At 31.0% G+C, this 19,775-nt stretch overlaps 1 pseudogene across 1 annotated transcript; it reads right to left on the bottom strand.

The window, feature by feature from the left end:
• Nucleotides 1-718: 718 nt before the first annotated feature.
• Nucleotides 719-6,047, bottom strand: LOC148208709 (cathecol O-methyltransferase 1-like; annotated as a pseudogene). Its single transcript, XR_015788520.1, has 5 exons — nt 6,040-6,047; nt 4,276-4,676; nt 3,111-3,430; nt 2,422-2,486; nt 719-1,188 (listed from the first exon to the last, which is right to left on the bottom strand). The product of XR_015788520.1 is annotated as a cathecol O-methyltransferase 1-like (transcript).
• Between the last annotated feature and the right edge of the window lie 13,728 nt (nt 6,048-19,775).

Below are 19,775 nucleotides of genomic sequence, written 5' to 3'. Positions count from 1 at the left end.
GTATTTAGAAGCGATGATTTGGAGAGTGACCCCTAGACCACCACCAACATCGACTAGTTGCTAATTGAGATTTGCAAAGTCTTTGTAGGACTCAACAATCTTCTTAATGCCCATTGTGGTTTCATTGAGCATTGTAGTGTTGAAAACTTTGTTAAATCTTGTATCTAAGCCAGGGTACTCAAAGGCATGTACTCCACCATGAGCCCTATTGAAAGCAACTCCTCCTTCAATAACTGCATTCTTCAACTCACTCCTAAAATTTTGATTTTGATTTCATATTCTTTTGTCAAATCATTTTGTTTTAGTTTTAGATTTTTTAAAATTAAGCTTAAAAATACTACTTTCATCTATGTCTCTTTTTGTTATCTAGTTTTTTGAAATAGTTGGTAAAATCTCAGCCAACTTTTAATAACTAATAAAAGTAATTTTCAAACACGTATTTTTGTTTTGATCTATACACGTTTAATTAGTGCATTTTAGTCAATAACTTTGTCAAATATTATGTTTTAGTCTCCAAGTACTGCAACAAAAAGTTACTAATCTTAGTTTTTTCTCGTTTTTTTTCATTAATCTTTAAATAAAAAAAAAATTATATTTTGAAACTTGATACTTTACCTACTACACTATGATCTTTAAGTACTTGTACAATTCAAATATTTACTCAACAAACAAATAAACAAACGATGGTTCTATTAAACATTTATCAGAAAACTAACAATAAGGAGTAGAATAACTTCTTTTCTTTTATGCAATGTTCAAAAACTACAATAAAGGTTTGAAAGGTGTGGAATAAAAATATAATAGAGATATGAGAGGTTCTTGTACCAAAATAAAATTAATTAAAGCATAGTTTCATTTTTTCTTTTGAAAAAGGAGGGAAAAAAAAACTATAGTTTCATTTGATGAACTCTATAACCCAGAGATTATATACAAAACATTCAAAGTTGATACGTTTAAACCCAGTTTTGGTTGCGAGTGCTTTGAATTCATCTCGAGTTCGCTCTTTTCCCCCTGGATTTTGAGTCATCATAAGCACATCGCCTTGGGTAATGGATTTCATTGTAATCGTAGTCTCGATCACCAATGGAACCACTGCATCCACTGCAATTACCTTCCCATCATTTGGAATTGCAGCATAACAATTCTTCAACAACTTCACGCAGTGTTCATCCAATCATGAAGTATCCACTATAACAATTTCATGGAAAAAAAAAGTAATATTAACATGGGTGAATCAACGCATACAAGCAATGGATTTATCAAATTCAAAATGGATTCGAATGCATAAATGCTCCGATGTGATTAATTTTTTTGTAAGGATATTGAATAGTTACAGGCAAACGATTTGTGATCAGACAAATATTGCAAAGACCCGTATCTAGTAACGTAAATACTTAAATCCAATCAGGAAAATACATTATTAGTTTAACTACAATAATGCTTAAAGCAGACCACAAAAATTTAAAAGAAATTAATTAAATGATAGTATTAACTTTTACCGGTTTAGAGTTTGTGAGTTGAGAATAGGAATTAAAAAAAAAAAAAAAACTTCCCTTGTTTGTTTATTTAGTTTAAAATGAGAATCGTTTACTATTTTCTATTTTCCGTTTATTGACTTCTAGGTGTTGTTTCTCAATTGTTTAGAATTAGAAAATAAAATATATTATTTCTTGTTTTCTCGAAAAAAAAGAAATAAAAGAAAATATATGTTTGATAACTATTTCCTATTTCTTGTTGAGATGAGATTGGAACTCATATCCTCGTATATATTCTTAATTCATGTTTACTCATTTTTATTTATAATTAAAATAAAATAATATAATTCATTAAAGAAAACTTCAACCCACATGTACTAAAAAAAATAAAATCTAAAAATAAAAATACTAAAAAAATTTGTGTACAATGGAGGTTGAACCTTGGAAGCGAAGAGATAATACTAATAGAACATAGATTACGCAGGTGATACCAAACCAAAGTTCACATCATAATATATAACATTTAACCTTTAGATTTAACTTTTCTTAAAACATTTTTTCAAAATTTAGAAACGAGAAACGGGATGGGTTAACAAACATATCTATTTTCCAAAAATAAGAAATAAGAAGTAACAGTAACGTTACCAAACGGCCCCGTCGTAGTTATTTTGATCTCTTCTTTTATACATTTTTCCCCTTTAATACAATTATTTAACAACATAGAAGTAACTCGAATTTTGTAAAATATTAGATTCATTCTTTCTGATTGAATCAAATTCCAAAAAACAATAAATGTCTTTTTTCCTCAATTAATTCTTTACAATTTTAAGAACATCTCAAACATTACATGATAAATTAAAAATTTCAGACAAATATGTATGAAAAACTAAAATTAAGACATAAAAAAAAACTAAATGATAACAAAGAAATATAAAGAAAAAACAACCTTCATGAAAATAGCATCTCCCTTTGGAAACGCTCCAAACATGTCACCTCCTATATGTTCTACACCTGCAACATAATTGTCAAAAATCTCTCTTAAAATTCTTGCTTTACAACTCACCCTTAGATTTAACAGAATTCAACTTTGAAATTCACCCATTTAAAACATGACTTACCAAACATACCCTTTCTTCTTTCCATCATAAACATTAAATCCTACTAAAAATATAAAAAAAAAAAAAGAAGAAGAAAAGACGTATGGATCAAAATCTCATTTACCACATCTACAACATAACTTGCGGGTTTGGATTCTATTGCTCTTCATCAATGACTAGGGGAGAAGATTGCAAATTAGTTTGAGTTTGAACTAGTTTAGTTTTCTAGAGAATGAAACCAAACTGAACCTAACTAGTTCGGTTTTTTGTTAACATGTCTTTCAATTAAGTTAATGGTTTGGTTACCAGTCTTAAATATAAGTTTTGGTATGAAGAGTCAATTCGGTTACTTTAAAACAGACCACCAAATTACACCAAAAATCGAACTAACTGGAACCAACTGTTCGACTTGATTTCTCATGCTTCTACTAATAACAAGGAAATCGTAAAACACTAATATATGTCAACATATGAGAATAATAACAAAACTTCTTAAAAGTCTGTCGAGACCAAATTAAAACTAAAAATTTTCTAGAACTATGTACCGGGGGATAGGACGGGGCATCACGAATGACGTGAGGTAAGTCGAAGTTGATGCCCTTGATTGAAGGGTATTTAGAAGTGATGACTTGAAGAGTGACCCCTAGGCCTCCACCAACATCCACAAGTTGGTTGAGATTTCCAAAGCCTTTGTAGGACTCAACAATCTTCTTGATGCCCATGGTAGTGTGAGTGATCATTGCAGTGTTGAAAACCTTGTTAAATCTTGGATCCAGGCCAGGGTATCAAAGGCATGTACTCCCATGAGCCCTATTGAAAGCAACTCCTCCTTCAATGACTGCATTCTTCAGCTCTCTCCTACACATTTTGATTTTTTTTTGTTATTAAATTTTAATTATCATTTTGTTTTTTATTTTCTTTTAAAGAATAATTAAGTCTAGAAAGGCAACTTCTATCCATGGGTCTATTTATTTTGTTTTTATTTCTGAAATTTAGCAAAAAATTGACCATGTATACTTTTAAGAAATGGAAACAACATACAAAGAAATTACGACAAATCAGGTATAATTTATAAAAACATAATGAACCGTTATAAACACCACATTATAGATTAGGATTTATGATTTCGTTTGAAAGTTTGATCATTAATATTAGGTTGAGTATATTAATGTTCCCAATTTTGTCCTTAATGTTTTATGATTCTTAATTTTATCTTTCGTGTATAGAAATTCTCAATTTAGCACTTCCATACAAAAATAACGTTTAAAAAATTTGTTAATTTGTTTTTCTTTTTGAAAATAATTTATTAAAAAAAAATCGATGTAACATTATTGTTTATTAATAATTTTGAAACTTTGGATATAACACTTAAAATATTTGATACATGAATTCACGATCGACCCAAAAACCAAAAACATAAAACAAAATAGCTCTGGCCCTTAAATCTACCCAAAAACTTAACTATGTTAATGAATTATGGTAAATTTAACTTTTTATAGATATCTTCACCCCTCCCGCTCTAAGACCAAGACATTCAACCAAAATTAAACTAATGGATATCAAAATTTAATCTTTTACAGATACATTAACAAATTTCAACTTTCCCGTCAATAGATCTAACCAACATGGACATAGTTGTACTAATAATAAATCCAAATCAGTTAATAATTTCAAGTAAATAGAAACATTTGGAAGATGCAAACCAGCTATCAAGAAAGACTTTATCTTGAATCAACTCCATGACAGGGCCCAACGACACACCATCTTCGTTACGAACGAAATACTTAGAAACCGGCGTGAGGCTATAGAGTCTCTTCACATTCCCACCTTCATCCTCGCCGTGGAGCATCCAACCACCGAGTGCGTGGCCAGAAGCCTCAGTATCCGATCGACCATCGACGCCGCATTCGGGTTCGTCGCCGTTATCTTGCTGCTTATCTCTGCCGCGGAGAGCTCGGCCCCGGGGCCGGCCTTGGTCAGGATCGAAGACGCCGAGCTCGAAGGCGGCTTGGAGAGTGAAGGGAAAAAAACTGATAAGGTAACCAAATGAGCAGCGTAAGCAAAGTGTTGCTGTTCTTGGTCGTCGGCGGAGGAGGAATGATGGCTTTTTGTTCCATTTGTGAACTTTTTTTTGTGGTTGGGTTGGAGGAAGAGAGGAAGAGATGAGGTTTGGGAATGGAATCATTTTCGTCAGTTGTTATTTTATATGTAATTCCTTTTACCTTGGTTGGTTGTCTGTCCAATCAACGTGGGGCTTGTTTCCACCCAAAAGACTAAAGTTAAGAAAAGCATGTTAGGTAAAATTATATTACTTTTCAGTCATAAATAATATAAATATATAAATATACATATATACATATATTCCTCATTCGGCTTTTTTATTTTCCCTTGGTGCGCAAAGGACAAACTACATGTGAGGGAAGCATCATTCCAAACACGTTTGAAATTTAAGTCAAGTTTTTGAAAACTATTTTTTTGTAAATTAGATTTTTAAAATCTTATAAAAAAACTAGATAAAAAATGAAGAAATATGTTGGTGTTGATGTAGAAATTTGACCATATTAGAATTAATAAATTTGCATTAATCTTCTAAAATAAAAGAGATTCGACAAACCTGCAGAATAAAAAGAATACACACCGGTGTGGTGCTAGCCACACACACTCCGATTTTAAGTTAGAAATTGAATTTTATGTGAAGCGTAGCAAAATACAATTATGTAGCATACTTTGTGTTGGATCGGTAGGACAATCCTAGAAGAGGGAATAAAATTTAATGAATAAACTTCTTAATCTAGTAAGTCCAATTTAAACAAATAAATACACTTTTTACAAATAAATAATTTTTTTAAAAAATTAATTAATAAATTAGGAATGCATTTCAAGCCCCATAACTAATTCTAATATAAAGATGGACACTAAACATAAAAAATAAATTTTAGCAATTAATTTTATGCAATTTATGATAAGAAAAAATTAATCGCAAAAATTAAATAGGAAAATGTTAGAAAAAATGATACCGAAAATTTATAATGGTTCCGCAAAAACTGTCTACTCCAATCCCCAAGCGCCTTTTGGGTATTCGATTCAAGAACCCGACTCTTTCCACGGCTTAGAGTCAACCAGTACAATGTTCTTTTTCAGGAGGAGAAAAAATGTTGTGTGGAGATTTTTTTTTTTGGGAAAAATATATTTTTGATTTCTGAGGTTTGGGGTAGGTGTCAATTTGTCCATGAAGTTTCAAAATGAACACTCTTGGTCCTTGATGTTTAGGTTAGGTGTCAATTTGGTCCTTTAACTTTCAAAATGAACACTTTTGATCCCTAAAGTTTGAAAATTTGTTCTAAATGACCCCTAAGTGTTGTTTGACCATTAGTTGACTTAACAGAAAAAGACCTAGCAATTAACAAATGACTAGTTAGGACCAAATTGAAAAACAAATTAAAAAAGTCCAGTAACTCATTAATTACCACGTCATTTTTTCGTTATGTCAACTAACGATCAAATAACGGTTAAGGACCATTTAGACCAAATTTCAAACTTAGGGACCAAAAGTGTTCATTTTGAAACTTAAGGACCAAATTGATACATACCCCAAATCTTAGGGATCAAAAATATTCATTTTGAAACCTCAAGGACCAAATTGACACATACTCCAAACCTCAGGGACCAAAAATGTATTTTTCCCTTTCATCCAGTGTACTCATTTAATCATTAATTTTTTTTTAAATAGTCATGCCATTGTCTACCCTCATTAAATGATAACGTAAGTTTTTGTTCCTATCATGTATTTTTCATTTTGTTATGTTTTCTTTCCTCTTTTTTTCTAGTCGCACATTCACCATGTGTCGCTTTCTAGTTGGTTAACTGAGATTACTTCCCGCCGCCACGGCATCTACTTTATGGATATATTTCTTTTGAACTTGTTTCGTCATAACTTTTTCATTAGAGTTTCGCTTTAATTGCTTCAAAAGACATTGGAGGCGGCATCTACTTTATGGATATATTTCTTTTGAACTTGTTTCGTCATAACTTTTTCATTAGAGTTTCGCTTTAATTGCTTCAAAAGACATTGGAATTATTGTATTGAGCTCGGCCGTAATCTCCACCGCGGTTACTCTGTGTTTCTATGGTTCAAAACACTAAAATAAAAGTACAAACCTGATTATTTCTATGGTTCAGGATCAAATCGTCTTAACACTCTTTTTCGAGCTCAAGAACAACCCTTCCAAGACTTTGAATTTAAAGAACAAGTTTACAAACTCCCAAAGAGTAGATATACAAATTTAACTCACAAATTTTGTATGAAAAAATCTTACTAAATAAAGTCTTCAAATGAATATAAAAAAATAAAAGTAGAAGCACAATATTTCTCAAAATGAAATCTTCATGAAGAAATTAGAACAAAAATGAAGGTTTGAAAATTGATTAACTATGGGGAGAAAATTGTTGTTGGGAAAAAATGTTGTGTAAGGACGGTTTGTTTTTTTAGTAAAAAAAAAAGATAATAAGGAAATTAAAAAAGAGAGAGAGAGAAAGAAGTACTAGTGGTTTAAAATTAAATAAGAAAAATAAAAGAAATTGGGTAAAAAAAATAAAAAAAGGTGTGTTGGACGTGGTGGTTCGAGAGAAGAGAAATTGAATGGTAAATGGTGGGGTCCCACTTGTAAGTGTTATGAGAGAGAAAGAAGTGTTTTTAGGAAGAAAGAGAATGAATTATGAATTGAATATGTGAGTTATTAATGAAGAGAGAAAATGACATATAAAATTGGATATGTAGATTAATTTGAAACATAATGTGATTTATATTGGAAATAAAAATATGTTGAAATTATATTGGAATGAAAGCATGAATTGATTTGACAATGGATCGATATTTCAAGTCAGACAGAAGTTGCCCAAAGGACGACTTAGTTTAAAGGATTTGTGAGTTGTTACTTTACTAAATGTTTTGGATATTATTATTGGAATTTGTGGGTGGTTATTTTACTAAACATTTTTTTTGGATATTTATAATAGAGTTTCTGATAAATTATATATATATATGTATGATTTAGCATTTTCTGATGAGAATGAAAGAAAATATGTTTGTTTGAGAAATTAGAAATGTTTCATAGAATTTAGAAATGTTTTATGATTTCCAAGAATTGTTCGAGAAAGTTATGAAATGTTATTTAGAAAGAGATTTTATAAATGATTTTAGAGTTTTATGAAATGTTTTAGAATGAAAGAGTTTAGAAATGATGTGAGAAAGTTAGAAAAGTTCTTAGAAAGAAGAAAAGAAGAATGTAGAATAGTTTATGAGATTGAAAATACTTTTCAAACCACCATGTTATTGTATCCAGGTTATTACCCGTATACTATATGAATGTGTTTTTATAGTATACCTAGAAATAGAAGGCCTTTGGGACCATATGACTCCGAGCGTTGAGAGAATTATTTTGCTATGCGTATTGAGATTGCTTTATGCTAGTAGACCAAAATTATTCTGCTGTGTGTATTGAGATTACTCTATGCCAGTGGACCAGAATAGAATATGGATACATGAAAGAAGAATATTTTATATGTTTTAGAATATGTTTTAGAGCACGTTGAGAAGTTGGCGTAACTAGACCGCAGGGGACGCAGGGGAATGCCTAGGTGATTAGGCCAAATCCGGATTCTAAATCCTGGTCCAAATCCTGGACTTGGGAGCGTTGTCTTTTTAGTTTGCCTAAAAAGAAATTGTTGTTACAAGTTTGATCTTGAGAAAGTTTACTGAATTTTCAGTTGTTTATGAAAGAAATTTGACGAAATTATTTTCCTATTAACCTTCCACTCACTTAGCTTTCCAACTCACTCTTTATCATTTGTTTTTCCCCAGGCAGTACTTGAGATTCTGAATTTTAAGGAGAAAGTAGATCAGCTTCTACCACCCAAAGTGGTTCAAGAGTTACATGATATTATGTATAGATGTGGTTGTTTGTATAAAGTTTTTATCTGAACCCTTCAATATAAAATAATATTTAGAATGGATGTAAGAATGATTGTTTTGTAAAGATTTTTATTTGATTGTGCATCCATTCACAGTTTATTAGTCAAATATCAGGTCAAAGTTAAGAAAGAAGTTGACCATGGACTTCGTAGCTAGTCTGGGTTTGTGGTTGGCGCGACTCATTCTAGGACTAGTAGGTGTCTTGGGACGGGTCGTGTCATATTGTGTGGATATATATATATATATATATATATATATATATATTTTAAATACAACATGTGGTGGGATCAAATTCACAACCTTTTAGTTGACGATATTTGTTAATTATCGCTGGCTATATGCTCAATTTGGCAAAAGGTGGAGATTTAGTTTTTAAAGATAATAAATAAATAATAAATATATACATAATACTTCTCTCCAACGTCTAGTGTATTTATCATTTAGTTTTTTTTTTCCCATCATTTATTTCTCCAACGTCTAGTGTACTCATTTAATCATTTTTTTTAAATAGTCATGTCATTGTCAGCCCTCATTAAATGATATGTTGTGTATTTTTCCATCATTGTTTTTGTCATTTTATTTATTTTTCATTCCTCCTTTTTTTATGGTAGCACATTTACCACGTGTCACTTTCTAGTTAGTTTACTAAGATTACTCAACTGTCACATCATCTACTTTATGGATATATTTTCTTGAATTTATTTGGGTCATAACTTTTGGTTAGAGCTCCGATTTAATTGATTTAAAATTCATTGGGATCGTTGTATCGAGCTCTACACCGAGGACACTTCAAAACACTAAAATTATCAATAAAAAATTAGGTTTGTTATCATCGAAATATTAATTAATTAATCTTAGATTAAGGGCCAAAAAGGCAACAATATCATGTTTTCTAATGATGACAACTACTAATGAAAAAAGCATTAACATTAAGTAATAATAAGTTAAGTCCAATATATTACCATAAATTTCATACTTGAAATTGATTCATTCAAATTAATTTATCACATATTACTTAAGTTTTTTTATTATCTCCCTTTTCAAACCAATAAAAAAGGAATAAATAACAACATGAAAGCTCCCCTTTTGAACCAATTTAAACTTTCCTTAATAAGGGGCAAAAGACATTTAGCACAAGTTTTAAAAAACTCCCCCTATCAAGATGCCTTCTAAAAATTAGCAAGAAAAAATCAAGAGGCTAATATTATAAACAATTCTAAAATAAATTTTACTTCATAAATAACTACTCCCTCTAAAGAGATAAAAGATAGGCGTAAGAAGGGTAAAGTTCTATCATACTCAAAAGCTTTAAAATAAACACATTTACCTTTTTTTTATCTTTGTCAAGCTAATAGAGGTACTCATGAGAGTTCTTGCAATTTTAGATTTGCTGAACTTGAACATTTTGAGCAAGTTACCCAATACTAATTTCAAACTCATTAGGCATATACTTAGAAATTCTTCACATAAGAAGGGATATATAATAAAAAGTGATATGATAAATCAATATCTTTAGGACAAAAGGTTCACATATAAATGATATAAGTGTTAGGATTTTTGGAGCCAAAACGACTCAGAACAAGCTAGGGATGTGTCAGGATTAACTCGAGACATATCAGGGTCGAAGCGGGGATGAAAACAGGGGAAAGCGGAAGCTGCAGGCCAACAAGGGCGAGGAAGCAGTGCCGCGCCCGACGCTAGGAGACAACACCATGGCGCTGTCCTGATGGACGTGGCGAATTGCTTTCCGTTAGTAGTGCCATGGCATCGAGGACAATGCCATGGCGTTGTTTCGAGTCTATATATTTGAAGTTTCTGGACTTTTAGGGTTCCCAAGCCAAAATTAGAGCCGTTTCAGCCGATTTTCAGAGGGTGTGGCAGTTTCAAGGGAGAGGCTCGAGCAATGGCAGAGGCTTTGGGATTGATCAAGATCAACATATTCGGGATAATTGTATCTTGATTTTTGTGAGTTTTCATTCTTGTTCCTAAGTATTAATTGTGTTAAATACTTAGAAGCTAAGGGCTTTTGTTGTGACCGATATTTTTGGGGATTTTTTTTTGTATTCCAACCATTAAACAATTATTAGTGAATTATCCACATCTGAGTGGAAGACTGGACGTAGCATTTAGTAGTGAACCAATATAATTTGTTGTGTCGTTATTCTTGTGCTTTTACAGTTTTCTTCCTATTTGCATATCTTTTGTTGTGTTTGGATATTTCTGTGGAAGGAGAAATTATACAGACCGTTAATTTCCCAACAATAACGACTCCCCCTAAAAACATGCAATCTCTTTTTAAAGCATAAAAATCAATAGGTACCAATAAGATAAAGTAACACAAGCAAAATTATTTCAACAACTTTGCACAAGATAGATATATTAAAAAAATCATGGTAAATCAATCTATTTCAAAAATATTATCAACATATTCCACAAAATTTTCATTCAATAAGATATGATATAAGACAAGTATAATTCTAAGAGAGCAATTTAATTCTCATGATTAAGCACAAAATATTCATTTATAAAAGATACTCTCGATTGAATTTATCAACTTATCTAACAAAATAATTAACAACAACATTTAAAGATACTAATTCATAATAAAACAACGATATCATCATTTATGCCACTTAAAAAATATTACAAATTAAATATAGGCAAAATGACATCATAAAGTGATTAACCGAACAAAAACTTATACCAATTGTTTCTGATCATAGATCTACCCAACTTATGTCACCACAACAGAGTTTAATCAAATATAGACAAAGAAAAAAATCAATTAAACACTTTTGAGTAACATGCTAACGAAATTCTTGAGTATAAAAACTTTCATAGATACTCCCCTATGAAAAAGAATTTAATAACCCTTCAAAAAAACATTACAAAGCATATTATTTCATCATAGGACAAACAATATACTCAAATGAATTTATCACATGCTTCATACCCAAAAACCATCTACACACTTTAATTAGATTCATCGAAGAAGCAAAACAAAACACATTTCTTCTCAAGAGAAATAGACAATATATTTGAACTATCAAGAACAATATTTGTCAAGATAAAATATAAACCATCCAAAAATTAATTAAACAATTTTGGATAATCTCAACATTAAAAAATAATAATCACTAAGGATTATGGATGAACCTAAAAAATTCCATCCCAATATTTTGAAAAACATTAATCCACTAATCCATAAATAAAGAATCCATAAATAAAGAAGCAATAAAGATTAACACCAAAAATATTCTTGATATACTCAAAAATGTTTGATCTAATAAATAATAAAATGTGATGGGTAATCCATAATCCATGAAGTGGAAAAGAAAAATGTGACGGGTCATCCATGTGTTTGATGGTTCACTCGAACGACGGGGCCAATCTCGAAAGCAATGAGACAAGTTAAATCATAAACCTCCTGCATATGATGAATTATATGATGCTTTTGAAAGTATGCAACATGATTTGGAGAAAGTTATCTCAATTTTCAAAAACATAAAATTAAAAACAAAATGATTATCCAACGGATTAGTTTTTTAGAATTTTTTTATTTATTTAGAAAACAAGCATAATTTGAAAAATAAAAAAATGAAAAATAAAATAGTTTTTTTTTTTCAAAAATTGGCCTTTAATTATGTACAATTTTTTTTTAACAAATTTAAACATTTTTTAAGGAAATACATACTTAATTAAAAGAATCAATAAAATTAATATATGTAGGGTAAAGTTTAAAATTTGTAAAGAATAAGAACAAAATTAAGAATTTTCTAGAACGAACATAGATAATTTTATATATTTTGTTCATACCTTTTATTTTGAGAATTTATATAGTAGTAGGTGATGTACTCAGCCTACCACGAGTGGCTGAGGAAATCCTCATAAGAACATGCACCTCCTAAACACACACGACAACACCTAGTACGCACATAAAGAATCACCCAAGGGGAAGAAGAAGAACTTAAGGTCAATGCTTTGGACAGAGAAAACTTGTTCTAGATCCAAAGTGAAACACTCCACAAGTTTGATAACCAACCTAAACTTACATGTTTTAAAGGGGTTTTGTACACCTAGATTAAGATGCACCAATGCTCACGATTTGGGAGCAAAGAGGAAAGCTTAAGACTATTTTCATTCATCAATAATCCCCTCCAAATGTACAAGAATAGGTCTATAGATAGGCAATTGGAAAAAAACCCCTGATTAAACTTTAAAAGTAAACCTTAAACTAAAACCTAAATTAATTATTGGTCTAAGTTACACAAATTGAGCAGTTTCTCTAAATGCGCCTCTAAAATGCATAAAACCTCGTTCTTGGGTATAAGACCTATTAAATAAATTACGCATGAAGTTCAAAAGAAAGTTACATGACTAATTACATGAAACACTACTTTAATGATCAAATCCTAAATAACCCCTAAAAGTTAGAGATCTCATGTTTTGTTTTCATGTTCCCTTGAAACTTCTTTCTCCACATTTTCTCCTTCCTCATGAAGCTTGATAACCCAAATGTTGAAGTGGAGATCCTCTTCTTCATCGGTTGGCTCTCATGGCATGACGTGCGTTGCTTGAAGCATATCAGTAGGTGGCCCTATTTATCACTCCGTTTTGAAAAATGGCCAAATAGTTTTTGTTAATATAAAATGTGTCCATATGTATTTTTCAATTGTTTCAAAGGTTCGTTTATTTTACCACATTACCCTTTCTATTTCGTTATATTTTCAAAATCAAAATGTTTCTCTCCCGGTAGATTCTCAATTTTTTTTTTGGTTACAGTATCTCTCTTTTTAGTGCTACATTTTTTTCTCCTAAATTCTAATAACCATTTTACTATATATATATATATATACATTTTTTTTTGTTGTTGTTACATTATCTCTCTTTTAGTGCTACATTTTTTCTCCTAAATTCTAATAACCATTTCAATATATATATATATACACACACGTATAACTCATAGAGGGGACAGCGAGAGACACAAAGTAAAGAGGAGACTGAAATCGAATATCACGAATTTAAGGAGACAAAACTCACTGTCTCTAGGGAGATTGAATTGACGGAGACATAACACTACAAGAAATTTGGGATTCGGCGACGAGCTAGGGAGACAATTGTGAATGGATAGAGAATTGAGTGAGGGAGACAACGGTTGAGCAACACAATGAGTAACAAAGTTAGTTGCATGTGGGGTGGGAGGTGGTAGAGGGTAAAGGATATAGATGCCAACAATATTTTTTTGTATTAATTGTGTCACAAAAATACACCTTATTTGTCTACATTATTGTTCACCGTATTTGTTCATATGCTCAATGTATTTGTTCATCTACTCATTGTATTTGATCATCTGTTCACCATATTTGTTTATCTACTCATCCTATTTGTTCATTTGTTCATCATATCTATTCATTGTTCCAGTTGCAGGTTCTTAGTATTTTTATTTCTAATTATATTTGTTTATTATATATTTTTTTAAGACTTTATAGTATCATTTTCAATAATGATTTTATTGTTTAGATTTTGTCTTTTTATTATAGCTTTCAATAATGATTTTCTAATTTAAATTTTATTATAGATTTGAATTAAATGAATTTTTTTTTTTTTTTGCAGTTTTTAGTATAATTCTTTTGAAATTTTGTTAAGAAATTATTTCAATTGAAAAATATGGTAAGATTCTCCTCTAAAGGGAAAATATTTGAATTATTTTGTTGAGAAAAATATAGATATGATTCTCCTGTAAAAAAGAAAAATAATACATTCCTTTTAAAATCATTTTAGGAAAGATGAATTTATTCCCTAAAAAATTAGTAGAGATCCTGTTATTTTTACATTTATCATTTTTGAAAATTAAAAGTTGTTTGTCCATTCTTTGAAATGATATATTTTAAATGGTTATATTCATTGTTATCCCTTTTATTTTAAACTTTTAAATGTTTGCTCTTTTTTAACTGGATTTCGCAGATAAAGTAGAATTATGTTTGATTTTTTTATTAATTTTTCATTGAAAACTCAAATATTATATTAATCTCTTAAACTTTCAAATATTTTTGTGTTGTAGTTCATAGACTTTACATAAAATGTAGTCTTTGTCAACATACAGTAAGAAAATATTGTCACTACAAGAAAATCATATTTTTCCCGACGAGTCGGGAAAAAGGTACTGATGGCGACCGAAGTAAAATTCGTGGGGACTTATGCCGACGAAATTAAATTTCGTTGGAATGAGCAATAGCCCGATGAAAATAATTTTCGTCAAGATAAACGTTCCAAACGAAATTAATTTTCATCAGAAAAAGCACACCGTTGCCCGACAAAATAAATTATGGTATAATCAAACCAAGATATTTGGTACGTAAAATGGAAACAATGGATGCAAGTAGAGGCTTTATGTGGTAGTCGATATAAAATCCATTAAATGTTTGAAATTATCATCACACTTGAGGAGGCTTATTTATGCTTATACTCAAAACTTACCCAAGATCACTAGCAACTAGATTTTAGATTTTAGATTTAATGAATCATTAAATTCAAAATATTATGTGACTTGATTCAGATACGTAGCTTAATTGCAAGAAAATATCAAAAAATAATATTTTGGATATTTATTGAACTACATATAGACATATGTGGAAATCTAAGAGAAAAACATTAGTTAAAGTTTTTGTGGGTGGGAAACATCAGATGAAGAACTTCTTATTAGTTGAGTGATGTTGTACACGTTACAGTGTATGAGATTAGATTCCAACAAATAAACTAGTAATCTTATTTTTGTCGAGGTTTTTTTTTATGGTTTGGTCCTGCAATTTAAAACTTCAAATATTATAGACCATTGATTCAAATAGATGGTACACACTTGTATGACATGTATAAAGAAAAATTACTTCTAGTCAGACTCAAATGGACATATTTTTTCCACTTCTTTTGTTGTGGTTGAAAAGGAAAGTGCTGGTTCTTGTATTGGTCCACATTTTTATCTACCTTACTAACATTAGTTACTAAATGTAGAAAATGTAGAAAAATGAACGCAATATCACATAAGAAAGGGTTTCGCTGGGATGGTGTTGGGAAGAAAATATAGATCAATCAATCCTCCTACAAGTTCTTCAAATAAAAACTATTTGATTTTCTCCTTCCACACGTTAAAAGTAGATATAAGTAACAATAATAAAGGAATAAGATATAGGGATAGAAAAGCTTAATACCACAGAAAGTATACTGGTTCGCCCAAATATATGAACTACATCTAGTCTTGTGTAAAAGTAAATTCGACTACGTTTAAGAATATTACAATGAAATTTCACTCAATATATCACCTATAGTGACTATCATGCTTCTAAGTACTCTAACAGTGGCTACCTATGATTACACAATTGAAAACACTCTCTAAACCCACAAGACAGATTTATGTATTTACGCACCACTCACAACCACTTAATTATCTTTTAGATTTTATAAAAAAAAGAAAATAACTTAACAAAAACTATATTTATAGGAAGTAATATCTTAATCCTTATAAGAAGCAATATCTTGAATTCACAGTAGTATTGAAAATCATTCTCCTTGTAGGATACGTCCTATTTTCGGTCTGTTATCCCAACACGATGGTTGATAATAAATATTGCACAGTGTATAATGGATTTAAAGGGAGCTAGAATGTTATCTATCACATTGTTTGTGAAGTTGACATTTTATCAAACTATTACATTTGTTTAGACAGTAAGAGAATAAATTAATGAAACATTAGCTCGTGCTGAAAAATAAATAAAATATATTTTAAATAAATTCAGAGGTGGGAGAAAAAAGATGCTCCACATTCCTATGACTTTAATGTAACTAAAAGACAATATTTTCATGTTGAAACATGAATGAATATGCATTGATTAGTATCATTGACGCATCTACTTTGTATGAGTTTGATGACTTATTGATTACATGAATGGAATAAAATATAGAAGAATCATATGAGGAGAAAAAAAGTCACGGCAACAACCACCTTTTTGTTGCTTATAGAAATTTTGAGCCCTCTTAGTGTGAATGAGGAAGAACTTAAGAAAGCATTCCTAAATAGTTAAACCTTCCACGTAATTGGAGTAGAAACCCTTACCTTCTCATTTTAAATATGCTTGTCGAGAAAATAATAAAACCTTACATGTTATTATTACTGCAAATCTAACCAATGAAAACGAATTTTCCCTTTCGCTAGTTTCCGTCAAGATACAAAAGGGCAATAAGATAGATGATTGCTGACATATAAGGGAAATCAATCCCTAATTTTGCATTCTTACGATTATTCTAGACGATGAAACCATAAATTTGGTGGAACGCTATTGGAGGCCTAATCTAAAGATGAAAGAAGTGGTGAAGAAGGAGATCCTAAATGGTTAGATGTAGCTAATTGACCGACAATGCGTTCTAAAAGAAGTGACATGTTAATAATAAAAAAGGATGAAGATGCATGAATTTATCCCTACTAGAATAGTAATTGGTGGAGTGTCATGGACTACCACAAACTCAACAAAGTAAACTTAAAGAAATCATTTCCCTCCTCCATTTATTGATCAAATGCTTGATCGTCTTGTAGGGAAAAAATATACTGTTTTCTAGACACATACTTTAGCTATAACCAAATTACTATTGCCCTAGAAAACCAGAAGAAAACTACGTTCACATGCCCCTACGAAGCTTTTGCTTTCAAGAGGATGTCATTTGGTCTCTCATAATGCACCTACCACCTTTCAAAGATGCATGATGACGATTTTTTCAAACATGATGAAGTAGACCTTAGAGATCTTTATGGATGAAAGTACTAGAACAGTGTGAAAAGACTTAGTTTAAATTGGGAGAAGTATCATTTTATGGTATAAAAAGGGAATTGTTTGGGCCACCAAATCTCAAGTAAATGAACCAAAATTAGATAAGGTCAAGATTGAACTAATTGCTAAGCTTCCACCACCTTCTTTAATAAAGAGAGTTAGAAGTTTTTTAAGGATAGGCTAGTTTTCATCCCCGTTTAGTAAAGACATTGCTAAAATCTCGAAACCTTCGTGCAGGTTGCTTGAAACATTTCAATTTGACAATGAGTGCAGGAAAGCATTTTAACAAACTTAGGGAAGTATGGTGAGAGCCTCTCACTGAGAGGAAAGGTAAGATTCTACCTTCTGTTTACTATGCTAGTAAGACTGTCAAATAAATAGTTTATCTAAATCAGTCACTTCCTTTTTTTTTCTTGCAAAGTTCAAGAACTCAAAAAATGTTTTTAAAGTTTAGGGATAAAAATAGGTTAATAGACATGAAAGGTTATCGTACCAAAATAAGATTAAATTATAGTTTCATTCTAGGGTTTGAGGGAAAAAAAAGGAAGAACTATAAGCCTGTTTGGTAACGTTTCCGTTTCTTGTTTTTCGTTTCCAATTTTCTTAAGCAAATCTAAGCATTTTGCAATTAACTTTGTTTCTTGTTTCTCTTTTTTTGGGAAACATTCTCACAATTGTATATAAATTTAGAAACAACCAAAAACAAGTTTCTTCTTCCTTATTCCCATTTCAAATTTGTTCCAAAACATTAATTAAAAAGATTGTCTTATGATACTTGAATTTGTGAGTTTTAGAGCCATGAAATTCGTTTTTCTTCATTAAATATGAAGAAACAAAAACAAAGAAACAAGAACGTTACCAAACAGGATCTATGGTTTCATTTGAAGAACTCCATAATCCAAAGATTACATTCAAAAACATTCAAATTTGATGTATTTAAACCCAGCTGCAGTTAGCAAGGGCTTTGAATTCATCTCGATTTTGAGTCATCATAAGTACATCATCTTGAGCGACGGATTTCACTGCACTCGTGGTCTCAACCACCATTGGAAGTACGACCTCTACAACAATTATCTTTCCATCAGCATGACAATTCTTCAACAATTTCACATAGTGCTCATCACTCCAATCATGGAGGATCCACGGTAACAATTTTATGGGAACAAAAAAATTATAATATATTAATCAATAAATGACACAAATTCCAGCAAATCAAGTTACATAAATACTTAAGCCCAATCATGAAAATACATTAGTCTAATCACAAGACTACTTAATTTTACTAATTAGTGCTTTACAGCAACGACACGTGTGTGGGCCACCCCCAAGCCACATTTATAAGCCCACTACCAAACAACTACTTATAACCAACATCCCAAGGGCTAAACTTTCCATGTGGAACAAAAGATGGCTTTTTATATTGTCATTCCCAACCGTAACAACCATCTTTGTGCTGCGGATGGAAAAATTTGAGCCTCTTAGTGTGAAGGAGGAAAAACTTAAAAGGAGTCCATTCCTAAATAGTTGAACCTTCCATTTAATTGGAGAAAAAACTCTTACATTCTCATCTAAATATGCTTGTTTAGAAAATAATAAAAATCTTACATGTTATTATTGTTGTAAATCTAACTAATGAAAACGAACTCTCCCTTTTGCAAGTTCCCATCAAGATACAAGGGGGCAATAGGATAGACGGTTGCAAACATAAGGGAACCCAATCCCTCATTTTGCATTCTCATGATTATTCTAGATGATGGAACCAACAATTTGGTGGAACGTCATAAGAGGTTTAATCCAAAGATGAAAAATGTAGTGAATAAGCTGGAGATACTAAAATGGCTAGATGCGGGGTAATTTACTGACCCTATTTCGTGATAGTAGTTGGTTGAACCCAGTACGATGCATTCTAAAAAAAGTGGCATGATGGTAATAAAGAATGATGAAGCTGCATGAATTGATCCCTAGTAGAACAATAACTGATGGAGAGTATGCATTAACTACCACAAACTCAATAAAAAATCATTTCCCTCTTCCATTTATTGATCAAACGCTTAACTGTTTTATAAGGAAGGAATATATTGTTTTCTCTAGACAGATTTGGCTATAACCAGATTACGATTGCCCTAGAAGACCAAAAGAAAACTATGTTCACATGTGATAACTCTCCAAAAGAGAGTTATTCTAGTAATTATTTGGGTGATTTATACAAATAAATGTCAACGTGTGTCGTTTTAGCTCTTATACGCCACAAAAAATTTAGCAATCCAACTTCGAGCTAAAGTCCCTTGTCTTGAATGCTTTGGCTAAAAATTGCACTAAATTATCTTATTTTGGGCTTAATTGCACAGTTCTAGATAGAGGCGAAAAGCATGAAGAAAGCGCTGAGCTCCGGAAGGAGTAGACGAAGCATGTTCAA

Source organism: Momordica charantia (assembly GCF_013281855.1).
Source record: "Momordica charantia cultivar OHB3-1 chromosome 10 unlocalized genomic scaffold, Mcharantia_2.0 BLBB01000010.1, whole genome shotgun sequence".
In the NCBI taxonomy this organism is placed as follows: Eukaryota; Viridiplantae; Streptophyta; class Magnoliopsida; order Cucurbitales; family Cucurbitaceae; genus Momordica; species Momordica charantia.
Note: the sequence above shows the minus strand (reverse complement) of the source record. Positions and strands in the feature narration are given on the sequence as shown.